The sequence below is a fragment of the Schistocerca nitens genome, chromosome 2 (genome assembly GCF_023898315.1).
Source record: "Schistocerca nitens isolate TAMUIC-IGC-003100 chromosome 2, iqSchNite1.1, whole genome shotgun sequence".
Taxonomy (NCBI): domain Eukaryota; kingdom Metazoa; phylum Arthropoda; class Insecta; order Orthoptera; family Acrididae; genus Schistocerca; species Schistocerca nitens.
The window spans coordinates 1123693859-1123720618 of NC_064615.1; positions in this window are offsets into that span (position 1 = coordinate 1123693859).

Below are 26760 nucleotides of genomic sequence, written 5' to 3' on the forward strand. Positions count from 1 at the left end.
TGCGTCCATATGAAATACTCTGGATTCCCTGCATTGTCCTTCTAAATCAAGATACGTTTCTACGGAAACGATAGGATTTTCTTTGGGGTTCCGAGTATCTCTTTTCCGATGCATTATTCCTCCTTTACTGCATCCCTCGCTCCCTCACATTGACGAATTAACACACAATTTGCGTCCATATGAAATACTCTGGATTCCCTGCATTGTCCTCCTAAATCGAGATACGTTTCTACGGAAACGATTGGATTTTCTTTGGGGTTCCGAGTATCTCTTTTCCGATGCATTATTCCGCCTTTACTGCATCCCTCGCTCCCTGACATTGACGAATTAACACACAATTTGCGTCCATATGAAATACTCTGGATTCCCTTCATTGTCCTTGTAAATCGAGATACGTTTCTACGGAAACGATAAGATTTTCTTTGGGGTTCCGAGTATCTCTTTTCCGATGCATTATTCCTCCTTTACTGCATCCCTCGCTCCCTCACATTGACGAATTAACACACAATTGGCGTCCATATGAAATACTCTGGATTCCCTGCATTGTCCTTCTAAATCAGGATTCGTTTCTACGGAAACGACAGGATTTTCTTTGGGGTTCCGAGTATCTCTTTTCCGATGCATTATTCCTCCTTTACTGCATCCCTCGCTCCCTCACATTGACGAATTAAAACACAATTTGCGTCCATATGAAATACTCTGGATTCCCTGCATTGTCCTTCTAAATCGAGATAAGTTACTACGGAAACGATAGGATTTTCTTTGGGGTTCCCAGTATCTCTTTTCCGATGCATTATTCCTCATTTACTGCATCCCTCGCTCCCTCACATTGACGAATTAACACACAATTTGCGTCTATATGAAATACTCTGGATTACCTGCATTGTCCTTCTAAATCGAGATACGTTTCTACGGAAACGATAGGATTTTCTTTGGGGTTCCGAGAATCTCTTTTCCGATGCATTATTCCTCCTTTACTGCATCCCTCGCTCCCTCACATTGACGAATTAACACACAATTTGCGTCCATATGAAATACTCTGGATTCCCTGCATTGTCCTTCTAAATCGGGATACGTATCTACGGAAACGATAGGATTTTCTTTGGGGTTCCGAGTATCTCTTTTGCGATGCATTATTCCTCCTTTACTGCATCCCTCGCTCCCTCACATTGACGAATTAACACACAATTTGCGTCTATATGAAATACTCTGGATTACCTGCATTGTCCTTCTAAATCGAGATACGTTTCTACGGTAACAATAGGATTTTCTTTGGGGTTCCGAGAATCTCTTTTCCGATGCATTGTTCCTCCTTTACTGCATCCCTCGCTCCCTCACATTGACGAATTAACACACAATTTGCGTCCATATGAAATACTCTGGATTCCCTGCATTGTCCTTCTAAATCGGGATACGTTTCTACGGAAACGATAGGATTTTCTTTGGGGTTCCGAGTATCTCTTTTGCGATGCATTATTCCTCCTTTACTGCATCCCTCGCTCCCTCACATTGACGAAATAACACACAATTTGCGTCCATATGAAATACTCTGGATTCCCTGCATTGTCCTTCTAAATCAAGATACGTTTCTACGGAAACGATAGGATTCTCTTTGGGGTTCCGAGTATCTCTCTTCCGATGCATTATTCCTCTTTTACTGCATCCCTCGCTCCCTCACATTGACGAATTAACACACAATTTGCGTCCATATGAAATACCCTGGATTCCCTGCATTGTCCTTCTAAATCGAGATACGTTTCTACGGAAACGATAGGATTTTCTTTGGGGTTCCGAGTATCTCTTTTCCGATGCATTATTCCTCCTTTACTGCATCCCTCGCTCCCTCACATTGACGAATTAACAGACAATTTGCGTCCATATGAAATACTCTGGATTCCCTGCATTGTCCTTCTAAATCGAGATACGTTTCTACGGAAACGATAGGATTTTCTTTGGGGTTCCGCGTATCTATTTTCCGATGCATTATTCCTCCTTTACTGCATCCCTCGCTTGCTCAAATTGACGAATTAACACACAATTTGCGTCCATATGAAATACTCTGGATTCCCTGCATTGTCCTTCTAAATCGAGGAACGTTTCTACGGAAACGATAGGATTTGCTTTGGGGTTCCGAGTATCTCTTTTTCGATGCATTATTCCTCCTTTACTGCATCCCTCGCTCCCTGACATTGACGAATTAACACACAATTTGCGTCCATATGAAATACTCTGGATTCCCTGCATTGTCCTTGTAAATCGAGATACGTTTCTACGGAAACGATAGGATTTTGTTTGGGGTCCCGAGTATCTCTTTTCCGATGCATTATTCCTCCTTTACTGCATCCCTCGCTCCCTCACATTGACGAATTAACACACAATTTGCGTCCATATGAAATACTCTTGATTCCCTGCATTGTCCTTCTAAATTGGGATTCGTTTCTACGGATACGACAGGATTTTCTTTGGGGATCCGAGTATCTCTTTTCCGATGCATTATTCCTCCTTTACTGCATCCCTCGCTCCCTCACATTGACGAATTTAATCACAATTTGCGTCCATATGAAATACTCTGGATTCCCTGCATTGTCCTTCTAAATCGAGATAAGTTTCAACGGAAACGATAGGATTTTCTTTGGGGTTCCCAGTATCTCTTTTCCGATGCATTATTCCTCCTTTACTGCATCCCTCGCTCCCTCACATTGACGAATTAACACACAATTTGCGTCTATATGAAATACTCTGGATTCCCTGCATTGTCCTTCTAAATCGAGATACGTTTCTACGGAAACGGTAGGATTTTCCTTGGGGTTCCGACTATCTCTTTTCCGATGCATTATTCCTCCTTTACTGCATCCCTCGCTCCCTCACATTGACGAATTAACACACAATTTGCGTCCATATGAAATACTCTGGATTCCCTGCATTGTCCTTGAAAATCGAGATACGTTTCTACGGAAACGATAGGATTTTCTTTGGGGTTCCGAGTATCTCTTTTCCGATGCATTATTCCTCCTTTACTGCATCCTTCGCTCCCTCACATTGACGAATTAACACACAATTTGCGTCCATATGATATACTCTGGATTCCCTGCATTGACCTTCTAAATCGAGGAACTTTTCTACGGAAACGATAGGATTTTCTTTGGGGTTCCGAGTATCTCTTTTCCGATGCATTATTCCTCCTTTACTGCATCCCTCGCTCCCTCACATTGACGAATTAACACACAATTTGCGTCCATATGAAATACTCTGGATTCCCTGCATTGTCCTCCTAAATCGAGATACGTTTCTACGGAAACAATAGGATTTTCTTTGGGGTTCCGAGTATCTCTTTTCCGATGCATTATTCCTCCTTTACTGCATCCCTCGCTCCCTGACATTGACGAATTAACACACAATTTGCGTCCATATGAAATACTCTGGATTCCCTTCATTGTCCTTGTAAATCGAGATACGTTTCTACGGAAACGATAGGATTTTCTTTGGGGTTCCGAGTATCTCTTTTCCGATGCATTATTCCTCCTTTACTGAATCCCTCGCTCCCTCACATTGACGAATTAACACACAATTTGCGTCCATATGAAATACTCTGGATTCCCTGCATTGTCCTTCTAAATCGGGATTCGTTTCTACGGAAACGACTGGATTTTCTTTGGGGTTCCGAGTATCTCTTTTCCGATGCATTATTCCTCCTTTACTGCATCCCTCGCTCCCTCACATTGACTAATTAAAACACAATTTGCGTCCATATGAAATACTCTGGATTCCCTGCATTGTCCTTCTAAATCGAGATAAGTTACTACGGAAACGATAGGATTTTCTTTGGGGTTCCCAGTATCTCTTTTCCGATGCATTATTCCTCCTTTACTGCATCCCTCGCTCCCTCACATTGACGAATTAACACACAATTTGCGTCTATATGAAATACTCTGGATTCCCTGCATTGTCCTTCTAAATCGAGATACGTTTCTACGGAAACAATAGGATTTTCTTTGGGGTTCCGAGAATCTCTTTTCCGATGCATTGTTCCTCCCTTACTGCATCCCTCGCTCCCTCACATTGACGAATTAACACACAATTTGCGTCCATATGAAATACTCTGGATTCCCTGCATTGTCCTTCTAAATCGGGATACGTTTCTACGGAAACAATAGTATTTTCTTTGGGGTTCCGAGTATCTCTTTTGCGATGCAATATTCCTCCTTTACTGCATCCCTCGCTCCCTTACATTGACGAATTAACACACAATTTGCGTCCATATGAAATACTCCGGATTCCCTGCATTGTCCTTCTAAATCAAGATACGTTTCTACGGAAACGATAGGATTTTCTTTGGGGTTCCGAGTATCTCTCTTCCGATGCATTATTCCTCCTTTACTGCATCCCTCGCTCCCTCACATTGACGAATTAACACACAATTTGCGTCCATATGAAATACCCTGGATTCCTTGCATTGTCCTTCTAAATCGAGATACGTTTCTACGGAAACGATAGGATTTTCTTTGGGGTTCCGTGTATCTCTTTTCCGATGCATTATTCCTCCTTTACTGCATCCCTCGCTTCCTCACATTGACGAATTAACACACAATTTGCGTCCATATGAAATACTCTAGATTCCCTGCATTGTCCTTCTAAATCGAGATAAGTTTCTACGGAAATGATAGGATTTTCTTTGGGGTTCCCAGTATCTCTTTTCCGATGCATTATTCCTCCTTTACTGCATCCCTCGCTCCCTCACATTGACGAATTAACACACAATTTGCGTCTATATGAAATACTCTGGATTCCCTGCATTGTCCTTCTAAATCGAGATACGTTCCTACGGAAACGGTAGGATTTTCCTTGGGGTTCCGAGTATCTCTTTTCCGATGCATTATTCCTCCTTTACTGCATCCCTCGCTCCCTCACATTGACGAATTAACACACAATTTGCGTCCATATGAAATACTCTGGATTCCCTGCATTGTCCTTCTAAATCGGGATACGTTTCTACGGAAACGATAGGATTTTCTTTGGGGTTCCGAGTATCTCTTTTGCGATGCATTATTCCTCCTTTACTGCATCCCTCGCTCCCTCACATTGACGAATTAACACACAATTTGCGTCCATATGAAATACTCTGGATTCCCTGCATTGTCCTTCTAAATCAAGATACGTTTCTACGGAAACGATAGGATTTTCTTTGGGGTTCCGAGTATCTCTTTTCCGATGCATTATTCCTCCTTTACTGCATCCCTCGCTCCCTCACATTGACGAATTAACACACAATTTGCGTCCATATGAAATACTCTGGATTCCCTGCATTGTCCTCCTAAATCGAGATAGGTTTCTACGGAAACGATAGGATTTTCTTTGGGGTTCCGAGTATCTCTTTTCCGATGCATTATTCCGCCTTTACGGCATCCCTCGCTCAATGACATTGACGAATTAACACACAACTTGCGTCCATATGAAATACTCTGGATTCCCTTCATTGTCCTTGTAAATCGAGATACGTTTCTACGGAAACGATAAGATTTTCTTTGGGGTTCCGAGTATCTCTTTTCCGATGCATTATTCCTCCTTTACTGCATCCCTCGCTCCCTCACATTGACGAATTAACACACAATTTGCGTCCATATGAAATACTCTGGATTCCCTGCATTGTCCTTCTAAATCAGGATTCGTATCTACGGAAACGACAGGTTTTTCTTTGGGGTTCCGAGTATCTCTTTTCCGATGCATTATTCCTCCTTTACTGCATCCCTCGCTTCCTCACATTGACGAATTAAAACACAATTTGCGTCCATATGAAATACTCTGGATTCCCTGCATTGTCCTTCTAAATCGAGATAAGTTACTACGGAAACGATAGGATTTTCTTTGGGGTTCCCAGTATCTCTTTTCCGATGCATTATTCCTCCTTTACTGCATCCCTCGCTCCCTCACATTGACGAATTAACACACAATTTGCGTCTATATGAAATACTCTGGATTACCTGCATTGTCCTTCTAAATCGAGATACGTTTCTACGGAAACGATAGGATTTTCTTTGGGGTTCCGAGAATCTCTTTTCCGATGCATTGTTCCTCCTTTACTGCATCCCTCGCTCCCTCACATTGACGAATTAACACACAATTTGCGTCCATATGAAATACTCTGGATTCCCTGCATTGTCCTTCTAAATCGGGATACGTTTCTACGGAAACGATAGGATTTTCTTTGGGGTTCCGAGTATCTCTTTTGCGATGCATTATTCCTCCTTTACTGCATCCCTCGCTCCCTCACATTGACGAAATAACACACAATTTGCGTCCATATGAAATACTCTGGATTCCCTGCATTGTCCTTCTAAATCAAGATACGTTTCTACGGAAACGATAGGATTCTCTTTGGGGTTCCGAGTATCTCTCTTCCGATGCATTATTCCTCCTTTACTGCATCCCTCGCTCCCTCACATTGACGAATTACCACACAATTTGCGTCCATATGAAATACCCTGGATTCCCTGCATTGTCCTTCTAAATCGAGATACGTTTCTACGGAAACGATAGGATTTTCTTTGGGGTTCCGTGTATCTCTTTTCCGATGCATTATTCCTCCTTTACTGCATCCCTCGCTTCCTCACATTGACGAATTAACACACAATTTGCGTCCATATGAAATATTCTGCATTCCCTGCATTGTCCTTCTAAATCGAGGAACGTTTCTACGGAAACGATAGGATATGCTTTGGCGTTCCGAGTATCTCTTTTACGATGCATTATTCCTCCTTTACTGCATCCCTCGCTCCCTGACATTGACGTATTAACACACAATTTGCGTCCATATGAAATACTCTGGATTCCCTGCATTGTCCTTGTAAATCGAGATACGTTTCTACGGAAACGATAGGATTTTCTTTGGGGTTCCGAGTATCTCTTTTCCGATGCATTATTCCTCCTTTACTGCATCCATCGCTCCCTCACATTGACGAATTAACACACAATTTGCGTCCATATGAAATACTCTGGAAACCCTGCATTGTCTTTCTAAATCGGAATTCGTTTCTACGGAAACGACAGGATTTTCTTTGGGGTACCGAGTATCTCTTTTCCGATGCATTATTCCTCCTTTACTGCATCCCTCGCTCCCTCACATTGACGAAATAACACACAATTTGCGTCCATATGAAATACTCTGGATTCCCTGCATTGTCCTTCTAAATCGAGATACGTTTCTACGGAAACGATAGGATTTTCTTTGGGGTTCCGAGTATCTCTTTTCCGATGCATTATTCCTCCTTTACTGCAACCCTCGCTAACTCACATTGACGAATTAACACACAATTTGCGTCCATATGAAATACTCTGGATTCCCTGCATTGTCCTTCTAAATCAAGATACGTTTCTACGGAAACGTTAGGATTTTCTTTGGGGTTCCGAGTATCTCTCTTCCGATGCATTATTCCGCCTTTACTGCATCCCTCGCTCCCTCACATTGACGAATTAACACACAATTTGCGTCCATATGAAATACTCTGGATTCCCTGCATTGTCCTTCTAAATCGAGATACGTTTCTACGGAAACGATAGGATTTTCTTTGGGGTTCCGCGTATCTCTTTTCCGATGCATTATTCCTCCTTTACTGCATCCCTCGCTTCCTCACATTGACGAATTAACACACAATTTGCGTCCATATGAAATACTCTGGATTCCCTGCATTGTCCTTCTAAATCGAGGAACGTTTCTACGGAAACGATAGGATTTTCTTTGGGGTTCCGAGTATCTCTTTTTCGATGCATTATTCCTCCTTTACTGCATCCCTCGCTCCCTCACATTGACGAATTAACACACAATTTGCGTCCATATGAAATACTCTGGATTCCCTGCATTGTCCTTGTAAATCGAGATACGTTTCTACGGAAACGATAGGATTTTGTTTGGGGTCCCGAGTATCTCTTTTCCGATGCATTATTCCTCCTTTACTGCATCCCTCGCTCCCTCACATTGACGAATTAACACACAATTTGCGTCCATATGAAATACTCTTGATTCCCTGCATTGTCCTTCTAAATCGGGATTCGTTTCTACGGAAACGACAGGATTTTCTTTGGGGATCCGAGTATCTCTTTTCCGATGCATTATTCCTCCTTCACTGCACCCCTCGCTCCCTCACATTGACGAATTAAAACACAATTTGCGTCCATATGAAATACTCTGGATTCCCTGCATTGTCCTTCTAAATCGAGATAAGTTTCAACGGAAACGATAGGATTTTCTTTGGGGTTCCCAGTATCTCTTTTCCGATGCATTATTCCTCCTTTACTGCATCCCTCGCTCCCTCACATTGACGAATTAACACACAATTTGCGTCTATATGAAATACTCTGGATTCCCTGCATTGTCCTTCTAAATCGAGATACGTTTCTACGGAAACGGTAGGATTTTCCTTGGGGTTCCGACTATCTCTTTTCCGATGCATTATTCCTCCTTTACTGCATCCCTCGCTCCCTCACATTGACGAATTAACACACAATTTGCGTCCATATGAAATACTCTGGATTCCCTGCATTGTCCTTGAAAATCGAGATACGTTTCTACGGAAACGATAGGATTTTCTTTGGGGTTCCGAGTATCTCTTTTCCGATGCATTATTCCTCCTTTACTGCATCCCTCGCTCCCTCACATTGACGAATTAACACACAATTTGCGTCCATATGATATACTCTGGATTCCCTGCATTGACCTTCTAAATCGAGGAACGTTTCTACGGAAACGATAGGATTTGCTTTGGGGTTCCGAGTATCTCTTTTCCGATGCATTATTCCTCCTTTACTGCATCCCTCGCTCCCTCACATTGAAGAATTAACACACATTTTGCGTCTATATGAAATACTCTGGATTCCCTGCATTGTCCTTCTAAATCGAGATACGTTTCTACGGAAACGGTAGGATTTTCCTTGGGGTTCCGAGTATCTCTTTTCCGATGCATTATTCCACCTTTACTGCATCCCTCGCTCCCTCACATTGACGAATTAACACACAATTTGCGTCCATATGAAATACTCTGGATTCCCTGCATTGTCCTTGAAAATCGAGATACGTTTCTACGGAAACGATAGGATTTTCTTTGGGGTTCCGAGTATCTCTTTTCCGATGCATTATTCCTCCTATACTGCATCCATCGCTCCCGCACATTGACGAATTAACACACAATTTGCGTCCATATGATATACTCTGGATACCCTGCATTGTCCTTCTAAATCGAGATACGTTTCTACGGAAACGATAGGATTTTCTTTGTGGTTCCGAGTATCTCTTTTCCGATGCATTATTCCTCCTTTACTGCATCCCTCGCTCCCTCACATTGACGAATTAACACACAATTTGCGTCCATATGAAATACTCAGGATTCCCTGCATTGTCCTCCTAAATCAAGATACTTTTCTGCGGAAACGATAGAATTTTCTTTGGGGTTCCGAGTATCTCTTTTCCGATGCATTATTCCTCCTTTACTGCATCCCTCGCTCCCTCACATTGACGAATTAACACACAATTTGCGTCCATATGAAATACTCAGGATTCCCTGCATTGTCCTTCTAAATCGAGATACGTTTCTACGGAAACGATAGGATTTTCTTTGGGGTTCCGAGTATCTCTTTTCCCATGCATTATTCCTCCTTTACTGCAACCCTCACTAACTCACATTGACGAATTAACACACAATTTGCGTCCATATGAAATACTCTGGATTCCCTGCATTGTCCTTCTAAATCGAGATACGTTTCTACGGAAACGATAGGATTTTCTTTGGGGTTCCGAGTATCTCTTTTCCGATGCATTATTCCTCCTTTACTGCAACCCTCGCTAACTCACATTGACGAATTAACACACAATTTGCGTCCATATGAAATACTCTGGATTCCCTGCATTGTCCTTCTAAATCGAGATACGTTTCTACGGAAACGTTAGTATTTTCTTTGGGGTTCCGACGATCTCTTTTTCGATGCGTTATTCCTCCTTTACTGCATCCCTCGCTCCCTCACATTGACGAATTAACACACAATTTGCGTCCATATAAAATACTCTATATTCCCTGCATTGTCCTTCTAAATCGAGATACCTTTCTACGGAAACGATAGGATTTTCTTTGGGGTTCCGAGTATCTCTTTTCCGATGCATTATTCCTCCTTTACTGCATCCCTCGCTCCCTCACATTGAAGAATTAACACACAATTTGCGTCTATATGAAATACTCTGGATTCCCTGCATTGTCCTTCTAAATCGAGATACGTTTCTACGGAAACGATAGGATTTTCTTTTGGCAGTCGAGTATCTCTTTTCCGTTGCATTATTCCTCCTTTTCTGCATCCCTCGCTCCCTCACATTGACGAATTAACACACAATTTTTCGTCCATATGATATACTCTGGATTCCCTGCATTGTCCTTCTAAATCGAGATACGTCTCTACGGAAACGATAGGATTTTCTTTGGGGTTCCGAGTATCTCTTTTCCGATGCATTATTCCTCGTTTACTGCATTCCTCGCTCCCTCACATTGACGAATTTACACACAATTTGCGTCCATATGAAATACTGTGGATTCCCTGCATTGTCCTTCTAAATCGAGTTACGTTTCTACGGAAACAATAGGATTTTCTTTGGGGTTCCGAGTATCTCTTTTCCGATGCATTATTCCTCCTTTACTGCATCCCTCGCTCCCTCACATTGACGAATTAACACACAATTTGCGTCCATATGAAATACTCTAGATTCCCTGCATTGTCCTTCTAAATCGAGATACGTTTCTACGGAAACGTTAGGATTTTCTTTGGGGTTCCGAGGATCTCTTTTTCGATGCGTTATTCCTCCTTTAATGCATCCCTCGCTCCCTCACATTGACGAATTAACACACAATTTGCGTCCATATGATATACTCAGGATTCCCTGCATTGTCCTTCTAAATCGAGATACGTTTCTACGGAAACGATAGGATTTTCTTTTGGCAGTCGAGTATCTCTTTTCCCATGCATTATTCCTCCTTTACTGCATCCCTCGCTCCCTGACATTGACGAATTAACACACAATTTGCGTCCATATGAAATACTCTGGATTCCCTGCATTGTCCTTCTAAATCGAGATACGTTTCTACGGAAAAGATAGGATTATCTTTTGGCAGTCGAGTATCTCTTTTCCGATGCATTATTCCTCCTTTACTGCTTCCCTCGCTCCCTCACATTGACGAATTAACACACAATTTGCGTCGATATGATATACTCTGGATTCCCTGCATTGTCCTTCTAAATCGAGATACGTTTCTACGGAAACGATAGGATTTTCTTTGGTGTTCCGAGTATTTCTTTCCGATGCATTATTCCTCGTTTACTGCATCCCTCGCTCCCTCACATTGACGATTTAACACACAATTTGCGTCTATATGAAATACTCTGGATTCCCTGCATTGTCCTTCTAAATCGAGATACGTTTCTACGGAAACGATAGGATTTTCTTTGGGGTTCCGAGAATCTCTTTTCCGATGCATTGTTCCTCCTTTACTGCATCCCTCGCTCCCTCACATTGACGAATTAACACACAATTTGCGTCCATATGAAATACTCTGGATTCCCTGCATTGTCCTTCTAAATCGGGATACGTTTCTACGGAAACAATAGTATTTTCTTTGGGGTTCCGAGTATCTCTTTTGCGATGCATTATTCCTCCTTTACTGCATCCCTCGCTCCCTTACATTGACGAATTAACACACAATTTGCGTCCATATGAAATACACCGGATTCCCTGCATTGTCCTTCTAAATCAAGATACGTTTCTACGGAAACGATAGGATTTTCTTTGGGGTTCCGAGTATCTCTCTTCCGATGCATTATTCCTCCTTTACTGCATCCCTCGCTCCCTCACATTGACGAATTAACACACAATTTGCGTCCATATGAAATACCCTGGATTCCTTGCATTGTCCTTCTAAATCGAGATACGTTTCTACGGAAACGATAGGATTTTCTTTGGGGTTCCGTGTATCTCTTTTCCGATGCATTATTCCTCCTTTACTGCATCCCTCGCTTCCTCACATTGACGAATTAACACACAATTTGCGTCCATATGAAATACTCTGCATTCCCTGCATTGTCCTTCTAAATCGAGATAAGTTTCTACGGAAATGATAGGATTTTCTTTGGGGTTCCCAGTATCTCTTTTCCGATGCATTATTCCTCCTTTACTGCATCCCTCGCTCCCTCACATTGACGAATTAACACACAATTTGCGTCTATATGAAATACTCTGGATTCCCTGCATTGTCCTTCTAAATCGAGATACGTTCCTACGGAAACGGTAGGATTTTCCTTGGGGTTCCGAGTATCTCTTTTCCGATGCATTATTCCTCCTTTACTGCATCCCTCGCTCCCTCACATTGACGAATTAACACACAATTTGCGTCCATATGAAATACTCTGGATTCCCTGCATTGTCCTTCTAAATCGGGATACGTTTCTACGGAAACGATAGGATTTTCTTTGGGGTTCCGAGTATCTCTTTTGCGATGCATTATTCCTCCTTTACTGCATTCCTCGCTCCCTCACATTGACGAATTAACACACAATTTGCGTCCATATGAAATACTCTGGATTCCCTGCATTGTCCTTCTAAATCAAGATACGTTTCTACGGAAACGATAGGATTTTCTTTGGGGTTCCGTGTATCTCTTTTCCGATGCATTATTCCTCCTTTACTGCATCCCTCGCTCCCTCACATTGACGAATTAACACACAATTTGCGTCCATATGAAATACTCTGGATTCCCTGCATTGTCCTCCTAAATCGAGATACGTTTCTACGGAAACGATAGGATTTTCTTTGGGGTTCCGAGTATCTCTTTTCCGATGCATTATTCCGCCTTTACGGCATCCCTCGCTCCCTGACATTGACGAATTAACACACAACTTGCGTCCATATGAAATACTCTGGATTCCCTTCATTGTCCTTGTAAATCGAGATACGTTTCTACGGAAACGATAAGATTTTCTTTGGGGTTCCGAGTATCTCTTTTCCGATGCATTATTCCTCCTTTACTGCATCCCTCGCTCCCTCACATTGACGAATTAACACACAATTTGCGTCCATATGAAATACTCTGGATTCCCTGCATTGTCCTTCTAAATCAGGATTCGTATCTACGGAAACGACAGGATTTTCTTTGGGGTTCCGAGTATCTCTTTTCCGATGCATTATTCCTCCTTTACTGCATCCATCGCTCCCTCACATTGACGAATTAAAACACAATTTGCGTCCATATGAAATACTCTGGATTCCCTGCATTGTCCTTCTAAATCGAGATAAGTTACTACGGAAACGATAGGATTTTCTTTGGGGTTCCCAGTATCTCTTTTCCGATGCATTATTCCTCCTTTACTGCATCCCTCGCTCCCTCACATTGACGAATTAACACACAAATTGCGTCTATATGAAATACTCTGGATTACCTGCATTGTCCTTCTAAATCGAGATACGTTTCTACGGAAACGATAGGATTTTCTTTGGGGTTCCGAGAATCTCTTTTCCGATGCATTGTTCCTCCTTTACTGCATCCCTCGCTCCCTCACATTGACGAATTAACACACAATTTGCGTCCATATGAAATACTCTGGATTCCCTGCATTGTCCTTCTAAATCGGGATACGTTTCTACGGAAACGATAGGATTTTCTTTGGGGTTCCGAGTATCTCTTTTGCGATGCATTATTCCTCCTTTACTGCATCCCTCGCTCCCTCACATTGACGAAATAACACACAATTTGCGTCCATATGAAATACTCTGGATTCCCTGCATTGTCCTTCTAAATCAAGATACGTTTCTACGGAAACGATAGGATTCTCTTTGGGGTTCCGAGTATCTCTCTTCCGATGCATTATTCCTCCTTTACTGCATCCCTCGCTCCCTCACATTGACGAATTAACACACAATTTGCGTCCATATGAAATACCCTGGATTCCCTGCATTGTCCTTCTAAATCGAGATACGTTTCTACGGAAACGATAGGATTTTCTTTGGGGTTCCGTGTATCTCTTTTCCGATGCATTATTCCTCCTTTACTGCATCCCTCGCTTCCTCACATTGACGAATTAACACACAATTTGCGTCCATATGAAATATTCTGCATTCCCTGCATTGTCCTTCTAAATCGAGGAACGTTTCTACGGAAACGATAGGATTTGCTTTGGGGTTCCGAGTATCTCTTTTACGATGCATTATTCCTCCTTTACTGCATCCCTCGCTCCCTGACATTGACGTATTAACACACAATTTGCGTCCATATGAAATACTCTGGATTCCCTGCATTGTCCTTGTAAATCGAGATACGTTTCTACGGAAACGATAGGATTTTATTTGGGGTTCCGAGTATCTCTTTTCCGATGCATTATTCCTCCTTTACTGCATCCATCGCTCCCTCACATTGACGAATTAACACACAATTTGCGTCCATATGAAATACTCTGGAAACCCTGCATTGTCTTTCTAAATCGGAATTCGTTTCTACGGAAACGACAGGATTTTCTTTGGGGTACTGGATATCTCTTTTCCGATGCATTATTCCTCCTTTACTGCATCCCTCGCTCCCTCACATTGACGAAATAACACACAATTTGCGTCCATATGAAATACTCAGGATTCCCTGCATTGTCCTTCTAAATCGAGATACGTTTCTACGGAAACGATAGGATTTTCTTTGGGGTTCCGAGTATCTCTTTTCCGATGCATTATTCCTCCTTTACTGCAACCCTCGCTAACTCACATTGACGAATTAACACACAATTTGCGTCCATATGAAATACTCTGGATTCCCTGCATTGTCCTTCTAAATCAAGATACGTTTATACGGAAACGTTAGGATTTTCTTTGGGGTTCCGAGTATCTCTCTTCCGATGCATTATTCCTCCTTTACTGCATCCCTCGCTCCCTCACATTGACGAATTAACACACAATTTGCGTCCATATGAAATACTCTGGATTCCCTGCATTGTCCTTCTAAATCGAGATACGTTTCTACGGAAACGATAGGATTTTCTTTGGGGTTCTGCGTATCTCTTTTCCGATGCATTATTCCTCCTTTACTGCATCCCTCGCTTCCTCACATTGACGAATTAACACACAATTTGCGTCCATATGAAATACTCTGGATTCCCTGCATTGTCCTTCTAAATCGAGGAACGTTTCTACGGAAACGATAGGATTTTCTTTGGGGTTCCGAGTATCTCTTTTTCGATGCATTATTCCTCCTTTACTGCATCCCTCGCTCCATCACATTGACGAATTAACACACAATTTGCGTCCATATGAAATACTCTGGATTCCCTGCATTGTCCTTGTAAATCGAGATACGTTTCTACGGAAACGATAGGATTTTGTTTGGGGTCCCGAGTATCTCTTTTCCGATGCATTATTCCTCCTTTACTGCATCCCTCGCTCCCTCACATTGACGAATTAACACACAATTTGCGTCCATATGAAATACTCTTGATTCCCTGCATTGTCCTTCTAAATAGGGATTCGTTTCTACGGAAACGACAGGATTTTCTTTGGGGATCCGAGTATCTCTTTTCCGATGCATTATTCCTCCTTTACTGCACCCCTCGCTCCCTCACATTGACGAATTAAAACACAATTTGCGTCCATATGAAATACTCTGGATTCCCTGCATTGTCCTTCTAAATCGAGATAAGTTTCAACGGAAACGATAGGATTTTCTTTGGGGTTCCCAGTATCTCTTTTCCGATGCATTATTCCTCCTTTACTGCATCCCTCGCTCCCTCACATTGACGAATTAACACACAATTTGCGTCTATATGAAATACTCTGGATTCCCTGCATTGTCCTTCTAAATCGAGATACGTTTCTACGGAAACGGTAGGATTTTCCTTGGGGTTCCGACTATCTCTTTTCCGATGCATTATTCCTCCTTTACTGCATCCCTCGCTCCCTCACATTGACGAATTAACACACAATTTGCGTCCATATGAAATACTCTGGATTCCCTGCATTGTCCTTGAAAATCGAGATACGTTTCTACGGAAACGATAGGATTTTCTTTGGGGTTCCGAGTATCTCTTTTCCGATGCATTATTCCTCCTTTACTGCATCCCTCGCTCCCTCACATTGACGAATTAACACACAATTGGCGTCCATATGATATACTCTGGATTCCCTGCATTGACCTTCTAAATCGAGGAACGTTTCTACGGAAACGATAGGATTTGCTTTGGGGTTCCGAGTATCTCTTTTCCGATGCATTATTCCTCCTTTACTGCATCCCTCGCTCCCTCACATTGAAGAATTAACACACATTTTGCGTCTATATGAAATACTCTGGATTCCCTGCATTGTCCTTCTAAATCGAGATACGTTTCTACGGAAACGGTAGGATTTTCCTTGGGGTTCCGAGTATCTCTTTTCCGATGCATTATTCCACCTTTACTGCATCCCTCGCTCCCTCACATTGACGAATTAACACACAATTTGCGTCCATATGAAATACTCTGGATTCCCTGCATTGTCCTTGAAAATCGAGATACGTTTCTACGGAAACGATAGGATTTTCTTTGGGGTTCCGAGTATCTCTTTTCCGATGCATTATTCCTCCTATACTGCATCCCTCGCTCCCTCACATTGACGAATTAACACACAATTTGCGTCCATATGATATACTCTGTATACCCTGCATTGTCCTTCTAAATCGAGATACGTTTCTACGGAAACGATAGGATTTTCTTTGTGGTTCCAAGTATCTCTTTTCCGATGCATTATTCCTCCTTTACTGCATCCCTCGCTCCCTCACATTGACGAATTAACACACAATTTGCGTCCATATGAAATACTCAGGATTCCCTGCATTGTCCTCCTAAATCAAGATACGTTTCTGCGGAAACGATAGAATTTTCTTTGGGGTTCCGAGTATCTCTTTTCCGATGCATTATTCCTCCTTTACTGCATCCCTCGCTCCCTCACATTGACGAATTAACACACAATTTGCGTCCATATGAAATACTCAGGATTCCCTGCATTGTCCTTCTAAATCGAGATACGTTTCTACGGAAACGATAGGATTTTCTTTGGGGTTCCGAGTATCTCTTTTCCCATGCATTATTCCTCCTTTACTGCAACCCTCACTAACTCACATTGACGAATTAACACACAATTTGCGTCCATATGAAATACTCTGGATTCCCTGCATTGTCCTTCTAAATCGAGATACGTTTCTACGGAAACGATAGGATTTTCTTTGGGGTTCCGAGTATCTCTTTTCCGATGCATTATTCCTCCTTTACTGCAACCCTCGCTAACTCACATTGACGAATTAACACACAATTTGCGTCCATATGAAATACTCTGGATTCCCTGCATTGTCCTTCTAAATCGAGATACGTTTCTACGGAAACGTTAGTATTTTCTTTGGGGTTCCGACGATCTCTTTTTCGATGCGTTATTCCTCCTTTACTGCATCCCTCGCTCCCTCACATTGACGAATTAACACACAATTTGCGTCCATATGAAATACTCTGGATTCCCTGCATTGTCCTTCTAAATCGAGATACCTTTCTACGGAAACGATAGGATTTTCTTTGGGGTTCCGAGTATCTCTTTTCCGATGCATTATTCCTCCTTTACTGCATCCCTCGCTCCCTCACATTGAAGAATTAACACACAATTTGCGTCTATATGAAATACTCTGGATTCCCTGCATTGTCCTTCTAAATCGAGATACGTTTCTACGGAAACGATAGGATTTTCTTTTGGCAGTCGAGTATCTCTTTTCCGTTGCATTATTCCTCCTTTTCTGCATCCCTCGCTCCCTCACATTGACGAATTAACACACAATTTGCGTCCATATGATATACTCTGGATTCCCTGCATTGTCCTTCTAAATCGAGATACGTTTCTACGGAAACGATAGGATTTTCTTTGGGGTTCCGAGTATCTCTTTTCCGATGCATTATTCCTCGTTTACTGCATTCCTCGCTCCCTCACATTGACGAATTTACACACAATTTGCGTCCATATGAAATACTGTGGATTCCCTGCATTGTCCTTCTAAATCGAGTTACGTTTCTACGGAAACAATAGGATTTTCTTTGGGGTTCCGAGTATCTCTTTTCCGATGCATTATTCCTCCTTTACTGCATCCCTCGCTCCCTCACATTGACGAATTAACACACAATTTGCGTCCATATGAAATACTCTAGATTCCCTGCATTGTCCTTCTAAATCGAGATACGTTTCTACGGAAACGTTAGGATTTTCTTTGGGGTTCCGAGGATCTCTTTTTCGATGCGTTATTCCTCCTTTAATGCATCCCTCGCTCCCTCACATTGACGAATTAACACACAATTTGCGTCCATATGATATACTCTGGATTCCCTGCATTGTCCTTCTAAATCGAGATACGTTTCTACGGAAACGATAGGATTTTCTTTTGGCAGTCGAGTATCTCTTTTCCCATGCATTATTCCTCCTTTACTGCATCCCTCGCTCCCTCACATTGACGAATTAACACACAATTTGCGTCCATATGAAATACTCTGGATTCCCTGCATTGTCCTTCTAAATCGAGATACGTTTCTACGGAAAAGATAGGATTATCTTTTGGCAGTCGAGTATCTCTTTTCCGATGCATTATTCCTCCTTTACTGCTTCCCTCGCTCCCTCACATTGACGAATTAACACACAATTTGCGTCGATATGATATACTCTGGATTCCCTGCATTGTCCTTCTAAATCGAGATACGTTTCTACGGAAACGATAGGATCTTCTTTGGTGTTCCGAGTATCTCTTTCCGATGCATTATTCCTCGTTTACTGCATCCCTCGCTCCCTCACATTGACGAATTAACACACAATTTGCGTCCATATGATATACTGTGGATTCCCTGCATTGTCCTTCTAAGTCGAGATACGTTTCTACGGAAACGATAGGATTTTCTTTGGGGTTCCGAGGATCTCTTTTTCGATGCGTTATTCCTCCTTTACTGCATCCCTCGCTCCCTCACATTGACGAATTAACACACAATTTGCGTCCATATGAAATACTCTAGATTCCCTGCATTGTCCTTGAAAATCGAGATACGTTTCTACGGAAACGATAGGATTTTCTTTGGGGTTCCGAGTATCTCTTTTCCGATGCATTATTCCTCCTTTACTGCATCCCTCGCTCCCTCACATTGAAGAATTAACACACAATTTGCGTCCATATGATATACTCTGGATTCCCTGCATTGTCCTTCTAAATCGAGATTCGTTTCTACGGAAACGATAGGATTTTCTTTGGGGTTCCGAGGATCTCTTTTTCGATGCGTTATTCCTCCTTTAATGCATCCCTCGCTCCCTCACATTGACGAATTAACACACAATTTGCGTCCATATGATATACTCTGGATTCCCTGCATTGTCCTTCTAAATCGAGATACGTTTCTACGGAAACGATAGGATTTTCTTTTGGCAGTCGAGAATCTCTTTTCCGATGCATTATTCCTCCTTTACTGCATCCCTCGCTCCCTCACATTGACGGATTAGCACACAATTTGCGTCCATATGATATACTCTGGATTCCCTGCATTGTCCTTCTAAATCGAGATTCGTTTCTACGGAAACGATAGGATTTTCTTTGGGGTTCCGAGTATCTCTTTTCCGATGCATTATTCCTCGTTTACTGCATCCCTCGCTCCCTCACATTGACGAATTAACACACAATTTGCGTCGATATGATATACTGTGGATTCCCTGCATTGTCCTTCTAAATCGAGTTACGTTTCTACGGAAACGTTAGGATTTTCTTTGGGGTTCCGAGGATCTCTTTTTTGATGCGTTATTCCTCCTTTACTGCATCCCTCGCTCCCTCACATTGACGAATTAACACACAATTTGCGTCCATATGAAATACTCTAGATTCCCTGCATTGTCCTTCTAAATCGAGATACGTTTCCACGGAAACGATAGGATTTTCTTTGGGGTTCCGAGTATCTCATTTACGATGCATTATTCCTCCTTTACTGCATCCCTCGCTCCCTCACATTGACGAATTAACACACAATTTGCGTCCATATGAAATACTCTAGATTCCCTGCATTGTCCTTCTAAATCGAGATACCTTTCTACGGAAACGATAGGATTTTCTTTTGGGAGTCGAGTATCTCTTTTCCGATGAATTATTCATCTTCACTGCATCCCTCGCACCCTCACATTGACGAATTAACACACAATTTGCGTCTATATGAAATACTCTGGATTCCCTGCATTGTCCTTGTAAATCGAGATACATTTCTACGGAAGCGATAGGATTTTCTTTGGGGTTCCGAGTATCTCTTTTACGATGCATTATTCCTCCTTTACTGCATCCCTCGCTCCCTCACATTGACGAATTAACACACAATTTGCGTCCATTTGAAATACTCTGGATTCCCTGCATTGTCCTTCTAAGTCGGGATTCGTTTCTACGGAAACGACAGGATTATCTTTGGGGTTCCGATTATCTCTTTTCTGATGCATTATTCCTCCTTTACTGCATCCCTCGCTCCCTCACATTGACGAATTAACACACAATTTGCGTCCATTTGAAATACTCTGGATTCCCTGCATTGTCCTTCTAAATCGGGATTCGTTTCTACGGAAACGACAGGATTTTCTTTGGGGTTCCGATTATCTCTTTTCTGATGCATTATTCCTCCTTTACTGTATCCCTCGCCCCCTCACATTGACGAATTAACACACAATTTGCGTCCATATGAAATACTCAGGATTCCCTGCATTGTCCTTCTAAATCGAGATACGTTTCTACGGAAACGATAGGATTTTCTTTGGGGTTCCGAGTATCTCTTTTCCGATGCATTATTCCTCCTTTACTGCAACCCTCACTAACTCACATTGACGAATTAACACACAATTTGTGTCCATATGAAATACTCTGGATTCCCTGCATTGTCCTTCTAAATCGAGATACGTTTCTACGGAAACGATAGGATTTTCTTTGGGGTTCCGAGTATCTCTTTTCCGATGCATTATTCCTCCTTTACTGCAACCCTCGCTAACTCACATTGACGAATTAACACACAATTTGCGTCCATATAAAATACTCTGGATTCCCTGCATTGTCCTTCTAAATCGAGATACGTTTCTACGGAAACGTTAGTATTTTCTTTGGGGTTCCGACGATCTCTTTTTCGATGCGTTATTCCTCCTTTACTGCATCCCTCGCTCCCTCACATTGACGATTTAACACACAATTTGCGTCCATATGAAATACTCTAGATTCCCTGCATTGTCCTTCTAAATCGAGATACCTTTCTACGGAAACGATAGGATTTTCTTTGGGGTTCCGAGTATCTCTTTTCCGATGCATTATTCCTCCTTTACTGCATCCCTCGCTCCCTCACATTGAAGAATTAACACACAATTTGCGTCTATATGAAATACTCCGGATTCCCTGCATTGTCCTTCTAAATCGAGATACGTTTCTACGGAAACGATAGGATTTTCTTTTGGCAGTCGAGTATCTCTTTTCCGATGCATTATTCCTCCTTTACTACATCCCTCGCTCCCTCACATTGACGAATTAACACACAATTTGCGTCCATATGATATACTCTGGATTCCCTGCATTGTCCTTCTAAATCGAGATACGTTTCTACGGAAACGATAGGATTTTCTTTGGGGTTCCGAGTATCTCTTTTCCGATGCATTATTCCTCGTTTACTGCATTCCTCGCTCCCTCACATTGACGAATTTACACACAATTTGCGTCCATATGAAATACTGTGGATTCCCTGCATTGTCCTTCTAAATCGAGTTACGTTTCTACGGAAACGATAGGATTTTCTTTGGGGTTCCGAGTATCTCTTTTCCCATGCATTATTCCTCCTTTACTGCATCTCTCGCTCCCTCACATTGACGAATTAACACAATTTGCGTCCATATGAAATACTCTAGATTCCCTGCATTGTCCTTCTAAATCGAGATACGTTTCTACGGAAACGTTAGGATTTTCTTTGGGGTTCCGAGGATCTCTTTTTCGATGCGTTATTCCTCCTTTACTGCATCCCTCGCTCCCTCACATTGACGAAATAACACACAATTTGCGTCCATATGATATACTCTGGATTCCCTGCATTGTCCTTCTAAATCGAGATACGTTTCTACGGAAACGATAGGATTTTCCTTTGGCAGTCGAGTATCTCTTTTCCCATGCATTATTCCTCCTTTACTGCATCTCTCGCTTTCTGACATTGACGAATTAACACACAATTTGCGTCCATATGAAATACTCTGGATTCCCTGCATTGTCCTTCTAAATCGAGATACGTTTCAACGGAAAAGATAGGATTTTCTTTTGGCAGTCGAGTATCTCTTTTCCGATGCATTATTCCTCCTTTACTGCTTCCCTCGCTCCCTCACATTGACGAATTAACACATAATTTGCGTCCATATGATATACTCTGGATTCCCTGCATTGTCCTTCTAAATCGAGATACGTTTCTACGGAAACGATAGGATTTTCTTTGGTGTTCCGAGTATCTCTTTCCGATGCATTATTCCTCGTTTACTGCATCCCTCGCTCCCTCACATTGACGAATTAACACACAATTTGCGTCCATATGATATACTGTGGATTCCCTGCATTGTCCTTCTAAGTCGAGATACGTTTCTACGGAAACGATAGGATTTTCTTTGGGGTTCCGAGGATCTCTTTTTCGATGCGTTATTCCTCCTTTACTGCATCCCTCGCTCCCTCACATTGACGAATTAACACACAATTTGCGTCCATATGAAATACTCTAGATTCCCTGCATTGTCCTTTCAAATCGAGATACGTTTCTACGGAAACGATAGGATTTTCTTTGGGGTTCCGAGTATCTCTTTTCCGATGCATTATTCCTCCTTTACTGCATCCCTCGCTCCCTCACATTGAAGAATTAACACACAATTTGCGTCCATATGAATTACTCTGGATTCCCTGCATTGTCCTTCTAAATCGAGATACGTTTCTACGGAAACGATAGGATTTTCTTTTGGCAGTCGAGAATCTCTTTTCCGATGCATTATTGCTCCTTTACTGCATCCCTCGCTCCCTCACATTGACGGATTAACACACAATTTGCGTCCATATGATATACTCTGGATTCCCTGCATTGTCCTTCCAAATCGAGATTCGTTTCTACGGAAACGATAGGATTTTCTTTGGGGTTCCGAGTATCTCTTTTCCGATGCATTATTCCTCGTTTACTGCATCCCTCGCTCCCTCACATTGACGAATTAACACACAATTTGCGTCCATACGATATACTGTGGATTCCCTACATTGTCCTTTTAAATCGAGTTACGTTTCTACGGAAACGTTAGGATTTTCTTTGGGGTTCCGAGGATCTCTTTTTCGATGCGTTATTCCTCCTTTACTGCATCCCTCGCTCCCTCACATTGACGAATTAATACACAATTTGCGTCCATATGAAATACTCTAGATTCCCTGCATTGTCCTTTCAAATCGAGATACGTTTCTATGGAAACGATAGGATTTTCTTTGGGGTTCCGAGTATCTCTTTTCCGATGCATTATTCCTCCTTTACTGCATCCCTCGCTCCCTCACATTGAAGAATTAACACACGATTTGCGTCCATATGAAATACTCTGGATTCCCTGCATTGTCCTTCTAAATCGAGATACGTTTCTACGGAAACGATAGGATTTTCTTTTGGCAGTCGAGAATCTCTTTTCCGATGCATTATTCCTCCTTTACTGCATCCCTCGCTCCCTCACATTGACGGATTAGCACACAATTTGCGTCCATATGATATACTCTGGATTCCCTGCATTGTCCTTCTAAATCGAGATTCGTTTCTACGGAAACGATAGGATTTTCTTTGGGGTTCCGAGTATCTCTTTGCCGATGCATTATTCCTCGTTTACTGCATCCCTCGCTCCCTCACATTGACGAATTAACACACAATTTGCCTCCATATGATATACTGTGGATTCCCTGCATTGTCCTTCTAAATCGAGTTACGTTTCTACGGAAACGTTAGGATTTTCTTTGGGGTTCCGAGGATCTCTTTTTCGATGCGTTATTCCTCCTTTACTGCATCCCTCACTCCCTCACATTGACGAATTAACACACAATTTGCGTCCATATGAAATACTCTAGATTCCCTGCATTGTCCTTTTAAATCGAGATACGTTTCTACGGAAACGATAGGATTTTCTTTGGGGTTCCGAGTATCTCATTTACGATGCATTATTCCTCCTTTACTGCATCCCTCGCTCCCTCACATTGACGAATTAACACACAATTTGCGTCCATATGAAATACTCTAGATTCCCTGCATTGTCCTTCTAAATCGAGATACCTTTCTACGGAAACGATAGGATTTTCTTTTGGGAGTCGAGTATCTCTTTTCCGATGCATTATTCATCTTCACTGCATCCCTCGCTCCCTCACATTGACGAATTAACACACAATTTGCGTCTATATGAAATACTCTGGATTCCCTGCATTGTCCTTGTAAATCGAGATACGTTTCTACGGAAGCAATAGGATTTTCTTTGGGGTTCCGAGTATCTCTTTTACGATGCATTATTCCTCCTTTACTGCATCCCTCGCTCCCTCACATTGACGAATTAACACACAATTTGCGTCCATTTGAAATACTCTGGATTCCCTGCATTGTCCTTCTAAGTCGGGATTCGTTTCTACGGAAACGACAGGATTTTCTTTGGGGTTCCGATTATCTCTTTTCTGATGCATTATTCCTCCTTTACTGCATCCCTCGCTCCCTCACATTGACGAATTAACACACAATTTGCGTCCATTTGAAATACTCTGGATTCCCTGCATTGTCCTTCTAAATCGGGATTCGTTTCTACGGAAACGACAGGATTTTCTTTGGGGTTCCGATTATCTCTTTTCTGATGCATTATTCCTCCTTTACTGCATCCCTCACTCCCTCACATTGACGAATTAACACACAATTTGCGTCCATATGAAATACTCAGGATTCCCTGCATTGTCCTTCTAAATCGAGATACGTTTCTACGGAAACGATAGGATTTTCTTTGGTGTTCCGAGTATCTCTATTCCCATGCATTATTCCTCCTTTACTGCAACCCTCACTAACTCACATTGACGAATTAACACACAATTTGCGTCCATATGAAATACTCTAGATTCCCTGCATTGTCCTTTCAAATCGAGATACGTTTCTACGGAAACGATAGGATTTTCTTTGGGGTTCCGAGTATCTCTTTTCCGATGCATTATTCCTCCTTTACTGCATCCCTCGCTCCCTCACATTGAAGAATTAACACACAATTTGCGTCCATATGAAATACTCTGGATTCCCTGCATTGTCCTTCTAAATCGAGATACGTTTCTACGGAAACGATAGGATTTTCTTTTGGCAGTCGAGAATCTCTTTTCCGATGCATTATTCCTCCTTTACTGCATCCCTCGCTCCCTCACATTGACGGATTAACACACAATTTGCGTCCATATGATATACTCTGGATTCCCTGCATTGTCCTTCCAAATCGAGATTCGTTTCTACGGAAACGATAGGATTTTTTTTGGGGTTCCGAGTATCTCTTTTCCGATGCATTATTCCTCGTTTACTGCATCCCTCGCTCCCTCACATTGACGAATTAACACACAATTTGCGTCCATACGATATACTGTGGATTCCCTGCATTGTCCTTTTAAATCGAGTTACGTTTCTACGGAAACGTTAGGATTTTCTTTGGGGTTCCGAGGATCTCTTTTTCGATGCGTTATTCCTCCTTTACTGCATCCCTCGCTCCCTCACATTGACGAATTAATACACAATTTGCGTCCATATGAAATACTCTAGATTCCCTGCATTGTCCTTTCAAATCGAGATACGTTTCTATGGAAACGATAGGATTTTCTTTGGGGTTCCGAGTATCTCTTTTCCGATGCATTATTCCTCCTTTACTGCATCCCTCGCTCCCTCACATTGAAGAATTAACACACGATTTGCGTCCATATGAAATACTCTGGATTCCCTGCATTGTCCTTCTAAATCGAGATACGTTTCTACGGAAACGATAGGATTTTCTTTTGGCAGTCGAGAATCTCTTTTCCGATGCATTATTCCTCCTTTACTGCATCCCTCGCTCCCTCACATTGACGGATTAGCACACAATTTGCGTCCATATGATATACTCTGGATTCCCTGCATTGTCCTTCTAAATCGAGATTCGTTTCTACGGAAACGATAGGATTTTCTTTGGGGTTCCGAGTATCTCTTTTCCGATGCATTATTCCTCGTTTACTGCATCCCTCGCTCCCTCACATTGACGAATTAACACACAATTTGCGTCGATATGATATACTGTGGATTCCCTGCATTGTCCTTCTAAATCGAGTTACGTTTCTACGGAAACGTTAGGATTTTCTTTGGGGTTCCGAGGATCTCTTTTTTGATGCGTTATTCCTCCTTTACTGCATCCCTCGCTCCCTCACATTGACGAATTAACACACAATTTGCGTCCATATGAAATACTCTAGATTCCCTGCATTGTCCTTCTAAATCGAGATACCTTTCTACGGAAACGATAGGATTTTGTTTTGGGAGTCGAGTATCTCTTTTCCGATGCATTATTCATCTTCACTGCATCCCTCGCACCCTCACATTGACGAATTAACACACAATTTGCGTCTATATGAAATACTCTGGATTCCCTGCATTGTCCTTGTAAATCGAGATACATTTCTACGGAAGCGATAGGAT